Here is a 7,278-nt window from a genome sequence, read left to right on the forward strand (position 1 = left end):
GAGGCGCAAAAATAAGCCTATTAATCGCCACACTTCAGCCCAACTATGGACAAATTATGCTGGGCACTAAACCCACATTCCATGGCTCCGTACGCATTCCAGCCTTTACGAATCGATGTGGGACTAGGCTACGTATTTTGTCAGCCTAAACAGGCCTACACGAGGCAAAATGCATCTGTGCGGTGTAGGCTATAATGTCACAACTGTCTTTAATGCCTGTGAAATGCATGTTAGTGTGTCGGATAGGGGCAGACGTTTTCAAATCATATTCCTAAGTAAAAACATTCTTTTTATATAATATATAGCCGTTTCTGATGTTCACCTAGCCTACAGCTCTAAACGCTCAAATGGTTTGAGTTAACAACGCATTCGCAATGTTGCCGCGAGATGGCCGGCTGTATGCATAATAACTCGTTGCTGCAGCTCAAATAGAAGAAGGGGCTTACTGTGGAGACTAACCATTTCGGTTAACTGCATAGCATGGTCAAATTAGAATGTACCTTTTATGTTTCATATAGGCCTGCCGATAATTAAAAAAAAAAAATCCTCAATCTATGTTACACATAAGGTTTCACAGCGCACAGGGGGGTAAGCGGAGGGTTGCCGGTTCGATCCCCGACCAGTCCACCACGGCTGAAGTGCCCTTGAGCAAGGCACCTAACCCCTCACTGCTCCCCGAGCTGGTTGGGCAGGCAGCTCACTGCTCTGGGTTAGTGTGTGATTCACCTCACTGTGTGTGTGCTGTGTGTGTTCACTAATTCGGTTAAATTGGGTTACATGCAGAGGAACGAATTTCCCTCACGGGATCAAAAAAGTATCTATTCTATTCTATTCTATTCTATTCTATTCTATTCAGTCATTGAATGAATGAAAGCGCCTCCCGCGAACAGCGGGTGGAAATCCGTTTCAACAACATGAAACTTAACAGTGAACCTTCAAATATAATAGCCTAATATTTCAGTGCCCATCAGTCTCTACATTTAGCAACATCACCAAACAGTCCAAAAGTAAATTAAACCCCAAACTAAACTGAAAACTACTTTTAATAGCCTGGTGCCGCTAACAAAACGCATGTCTCTCTGGTCTCACAATAAAACGCACGTAACAAAAGTTCCTGCCTGGAAGTCTGCCTCAAATAAATGCTTTGCGCAGCCTAAGTAGCCTAAATAAAGACCATAATCGAGGGTTGATGGTACGATCTACCGTGCGTTAGGCTATTTTACGAATAGGCCTACTCGTTCTTTGTACATTTTTAGTTAGGCATTTGCCAACTTAAGCAACTGCTATCTTGTAGCCTTTATTGTAGCCTACTGTGTAATAAGTCCAAACTAGCCAACAGTGTGTGTGTATGTGTCGGTTTATGAAGCGTAAACTGTCACCTATCTAGCTATTCTGCAAACTATGGTTTAGTCTATCGTAAAACCATGTCCCTTCCGAGATTAGACTAACACGCAAAAAATGCGCCCTCTAGTGGGTGATTTGAATTTCCTTGAAGACACAGCAATTGAGATCAAGGTAAAACGCAGCAGCAGGTTAAACCACAGGTGCATATGACACAGCAATGGAGCTTAAGTCGTCACGTGACTTCTTGCGTCACCACCGAGTTTAAACCCGTGTTAAACTCCAAACTAGCGACAGAGCAATTGCCCCATCATGTTTAAGGTTAAAATGCATTGTATTGGCATTGCTAGTGTGATGCCGTTTTTTTTTTAATAAATAAAAATATTACATGACCTGAAAATTGTTGCCTATCAGTCCTGGAGAGGATGGGGGGGGGGGGCTTTGGCTGTTGCTGTAAAGGAATAAAAGAGAGCAGGGTACTTTGGGGTTAACTGTAACCATTTTTGAGGCCGTTTAAAACGTGCATCAAATCACACAATTTGGTCGTTTTGGGTGTCGTAGCGTGTAATAAAGGTCGTCAACAATCAAATGGACTACTTTTCAAATTAATTTGAAGAGTTTAAGAGGAGAGTTTTTGGTTTTCTTCTAGCTTGGGTAAGCAGGAGGATAGAATTTAGCAATTGCTGCCAACATAGCCTAGCCTACTGTCAAAAACATCCTTGTGTGCGGATGACGGTCTGATTCAAGCAGGAGGGTAGAATTTGGCGAATTTGGCGGCAGCTGCTGCCAAAATACTGTGGGGAAAAACATCCTTGCGGTTTTGACACCACATAATAAACTCAACAAGGTAGCCCAGGTGCTGGCGAGCCGTACCTCTGCGGACCTGGTTTCTCCACACTATACTTTTGCCCCGGCCGCAATCGCTGCCAATCCTTCTTCTTCTCCTCCTCTTCAGATGAAGAAATAAAAAAGAACGAGTCGATTTCACAATTACAAGTTTTCTTACAATCCCTCCAACAGGCCACCGCCAACAAGACAGGCTCAGCAGCCTCATACTGTAGCCTACTGTGTTGCTACGGGACCCGACGTCAGCGGATAGGCTACTATGAGCGCGATTGGCAAGACAACTAGAAATTCTTCTTTTAAACTCTTAAAACGAATGAAAAAAGTAGTCAGTTTGATCGTCGACAACCTTTATTACAACCCACGACACCCAAAACGACCACATTGTGTGATTTGGTGCGTTTTCAACAGCCTCAGAAAATGGTTACAGTTAACCCCAAAGTACCGAGAGCAGATATGAAAAATACATTACTATTAGTGGTATCTATCTATCTACTTATTTAACCAATTCATTAATTTGAAAAACAATCTACACATAACACCAGTTATTGGCCTGACTCACCCATCAAAGCATTGACAACTGTCTTGAGTAACTTCATCCTGCATGATGGTCCAACTTTCCCTGATCTGTCTGATTTTGTTTTATTTTTATTTATTCTTTTAATTATTTAGGATACAAAAATATGTCATTGCACAGTCATCACTAGTTGCATTTCATCTCTGAAATATTTTGTCAATACATCTCTTAACATCACCTTACCCAAAGCTGTAAACAGTGACTGACAGGCAGTGTTGGTAGTAACGGCGTTTAAGTATAACGGCGTTACTAACGGCGTTAATTTGTCAGTAACGAAGTAATCAAATTAATTACTTTTCTCATCGTTGCAACGCCGTTATCGTTACTGAGAATTTAAAGCGTTGCGTTACTACAATTTGGCTGAATGAAGCGCGTTCACTGGATAGGATCATGTAGGATGGAATACCCTCCCCCTGAACTAATAAATAAATGTTTATTAGCCATCACCCTTGACAGACTAGGCATAGCTACCAAGATACTGTACATCAGAGTGGAATCTGGAAATATAATTCATTATAGGCCCACTTCCAACTTCAGGAGGGGAAAAAAGACTTGAATACTCACCAAATCCAAGCCATTTCATTTGCACATATGTAGCGAACTTGCCATGATAGCTTATAGACATAATAGTGACAAGTAAATGTGCACATTCTCTGTCTGTAGGATTTCTATAGTTTCTCACAGGGCTACTTCACTGAAACTGAACGTATCTTCCGCGACCGCACAGCCCTGGCTGCTGAAGTGCCGCGAGAGCGCAGCAAATTGTCACAAAAAAGCTCACAATAATCAGACTGGCCCAAAACGTTAACGGCCCACCGGGAATCCTCCCGCATCTCCCGATAGTCACCCCGGGCCTGGGCTGGGTGTGCGGATGCCATGCGCACGTTCTGACTTCCACCCACTAATTGTACCGAATAATTGTGTTTTTATTCTTCAATCAGTTAGGCTATAATAAATATGTTTGACGTTAAAGATGTTATAGAACGTAATAGCGTTATAGAACATCAAAATTCACGTCAGTTACTTTGCTGAGTAACTAATTATTTTTACAGTGTGGTAACTGAGTTACTAACTCAATTACTTTTTGGCAGAATTAATTTGTAACGGTAACTAATTACTTTTTTAAAGTAAGATGACCAACACTGCTGACAGGTATGTTATGTAGGCTATGTGTAGTTGTGCAAACCCGATGCATGGATTGATCATGCTTAAAGGGATAATCCGGAGTGAAATGCACTTTAGATCAATTTTTCGGACTATTGGTAGTACATACGTTGAGTTGACACCAAAATCATGTCATTCGGATGTATTTTGAGAAAGTTAGAGTTCACCGTTTTTAGCCAAAACTCGTTAGCCTGGAAGTGACGGGGGCAAGTCCTTTCGCCGCTACAAAACGCTATTTTTATACCTCTTCTACTGTTCCAACCAACACTACACTTACGTGGTAGTGAGTAGAGGGTCCCTAAAGCCAAACCTAAGTATTTCCACGTCTTTATGTGGTCGGATAGAGAGTCCAGAATGAATTTAATCGAGTCCGTACCTTTCCGGAAATGTTATTAAAATGTTGTTAACTCGTTGCTAGCTGCAGCAACGACATTTCCGGAAAGGTACTGACTCGATCGGCCAATATGGCTGCCGAGTGATTATTTTTAGTTGGTATCTTAGTATTAGATGTTGGCGATTGTTAGCTGCTAATCGAGTTAGTAGCAAAGTCAACTAAATTCATTTCATGAGTACTTATCTCCCACCTGATTAGTTTTATCCAGCTGCTCCTGCTCTTTTGGTCTTTCGGGAACCGAAAAAATGAACAACCACTCTTGCTGGAGTGTAGGCCTACACACTGAGGAACAAAACAAACAGGCATACTGAGGTTAGCACAAACTAATGTTCGCGATCTTGCTTGCAAAGATCGCAAATGTGTTGAAATTTGGAGGAACAATGACAGTGACGTAACTTATGCGACAAAATGTAGTCTTTTATTCAAACGTTATTTTAACAGGATTTAAAGTGTAAGTTTGGCGGAAATTGAAAATAAAGCTATTTTCTGAATGAAAATACATCAACTAAGCCGTGGAGGAAGTAATTTTCGCTCATCACGCAGTACAGAGCTAGCACGGGCAGGACCGACAGCCCAAAATCGCAAACAGTGGGTGTGGATGGGGATTGGAGCCACACGCTTTCAAAATCGCATTTTTAAACCACTAACAGTGCTCAAAACAGCGCCAAACCTCATCAGTAGCTGTCTACACATAAAACGAAGCACCAATCAGTCTGTAAACTTTGGAATAGTCAGTATACACGTAGAATCAATTCGAGACCGCAACACCCCATCTGAAGCACAGACATGTCTCGCGAGATCTCACACGAGAGGTCGTGGACTTTCCTTCGTGAGGAGCTGGAAGGGGTTATATTCATAACAGTCTTCTTTTATAAACGTCGGGTTCATGAGCCAAGTTGTTGGTGCTTCCTTTTATGTGTAGACACCTAGAGCAAGCTTCTGACGAGGTTTGGCGCTGTTTTGAGCAATGTTAGTGGTTTAAAAATGCGATTTTGACTACCTGTAGGAATAGGTCCCGTGCTTCCGTGTGAGATCTCGCGAGACATTTCTGTGCTTCAGATGGAATTGGGGTCTCGAATTGATTCTACGTGTATACTGACTATTCCAAAGTTTACAGACTGTTTGGTGCTTCGTTTTATGTGTAGACACCTAGAGCAAGCTACTGATGAGGTTTGGCGCTGTTTTGAGCAATGTTAGTGGTTTAAAAATGCGATTTTGAAAGAGTGTGGCTCCAATCCCCATCCACACCCACTGTTTGCGATTTTGGGCTGTCGTTCCTGCCCGTGCTAGCTCTGTACTGCGTGATGAGCGAAAATTACTTCCTCCACGGCTTAGTTGATGTATTTTCATTCAGAAAATAGCTTTATTTTCAATTTCCGCCAAACTTACACTTTAAAGGTACCCAGCTAACAATTTCTGGTTAGGAGAACGTTTTTAGAACGTTTTTTTCCTGGTTAGGAAAACGTTGCCTGAAAGTTGCGAAAGTTGCCACAAGGTTCCCCAGGAAAGTTTTCTTGACGAAAATACAACGTTTTTTTCTGGTTGTTTATTTTGGTTAGCAGAACGTTCTCCTACCCTTTAGGGAACTTTACAATATTTGGTTGCATTAACGTTCCCCTAACCTCCCAGCAACAAAGTGTAAAGGGGGAAAATATATGTAGAATTATCGTGACATCGAGGCATGGCTCCGCTGTACACTTGCCGTCTGCGGCGGCAGCCTATCTGCAATCTGGGAGAGCGAACGTCTCTGATGACCAAGGCAATGACATTGTAGGCTATCACACGCATGTAAATTCACTTACCATTAACTGCTTGCTGAACTGCGACGAATACGGCTTGTTATCCTATCCGAGTGTCAGCTAAGTATTTAAATGCGGTTAGGTCTAATACTTTCTTGTCTACGGTGTCTTTTCCTATAATAAACGATTAGTCAGATCAAAACATAAGCAGAGCAGGCGCTAGCCTAACACACTGTTTCAACATTCAAAACAGACTGTTTTTATTGCATCGTATGCCATTAAAAGTCCTCGGTTCAGAATTATGATGGATTTTGGTTTATTTTGTTTTAAATTGGGACTGGGAATTGTGGGATAGGCTGAGTGAACAGCACAGTAACATAGGCTATAACTTGGACTACGTGTTAATATAAAACAATTCTCCCCCGGGAACATTGTGCTGTTTAAGATGCAGTCTCAACGTTTGAGAAAGAATTCGAGTCCTCATCATCATATTTTCATAACAAATAAAGCTTTAAAAACATGAATGCATTTCAGGTGCCACTCTAATCGATTATGGATTAATCCAAAACTATTCGTCAGATTAGTTAGCATGAAATCGTTGTGTGCCTGCCTGGGACTATGGCTAGCTAGCTCTTCCACCCGGTTTACCCTGTACAGTGTTTTTTAAAAGCCTGTTGGACTTAATGGAACAAGTGCATGGAGATGTGAAGAATGTGATCGATACCATACAGCCAGCCTACGTGAGTAACTTTATCTCTGTGTTATCCAAATGTCTTAAAGTTAGCGAGGTTGAGTCTGCTAAAACACCAACACCCCAGAACTCACGGACCCGAGATGGAAGTTTCTCAACCTAGCTTCGCTGGCCCCTTTAGCTGACGGGCTGGCTTTGGTCGGCCGAATATCAATCCAACAGAGGGGGGAAGAATAGAATAGGGCTATATGTCGATTTTGCAACAAATTATTCCGACTTTGCAGTGTGGCTGCTGGCCGTGTTCAATTGGAAACTCATAGAAACTCTGGGGCGATTTTCATCAGTCAACCCCACGCACATAACCAGAGAATACCGATATGGTTATACAAATAAGATACCTAAAAACAACTAAGTAGCAACGTTGTGTGAAAAGAGAAATGCAACCAGAATATAACGTTTTTTTCTTTAGTTGTAATAACGTTCGGGAAACTTTGATAACCTGGAGCTAACGTTCTCTCCAGGGTATTAG

Source organism: Sardina pilchardus, chromosome 22 (assembly GCF_963854185.1).
Source record: "Sardina pilchardus chromosome 22, fSarPil1.1, whole genome shotgun sequence".
In the NCBI taxonomy this organism is placed as follows: Eukaryota; Metazoa; Chordata; class Actinopteri; order Clupeiformes; family Clupeidae; genus Sardina; species Sardina pilchardus.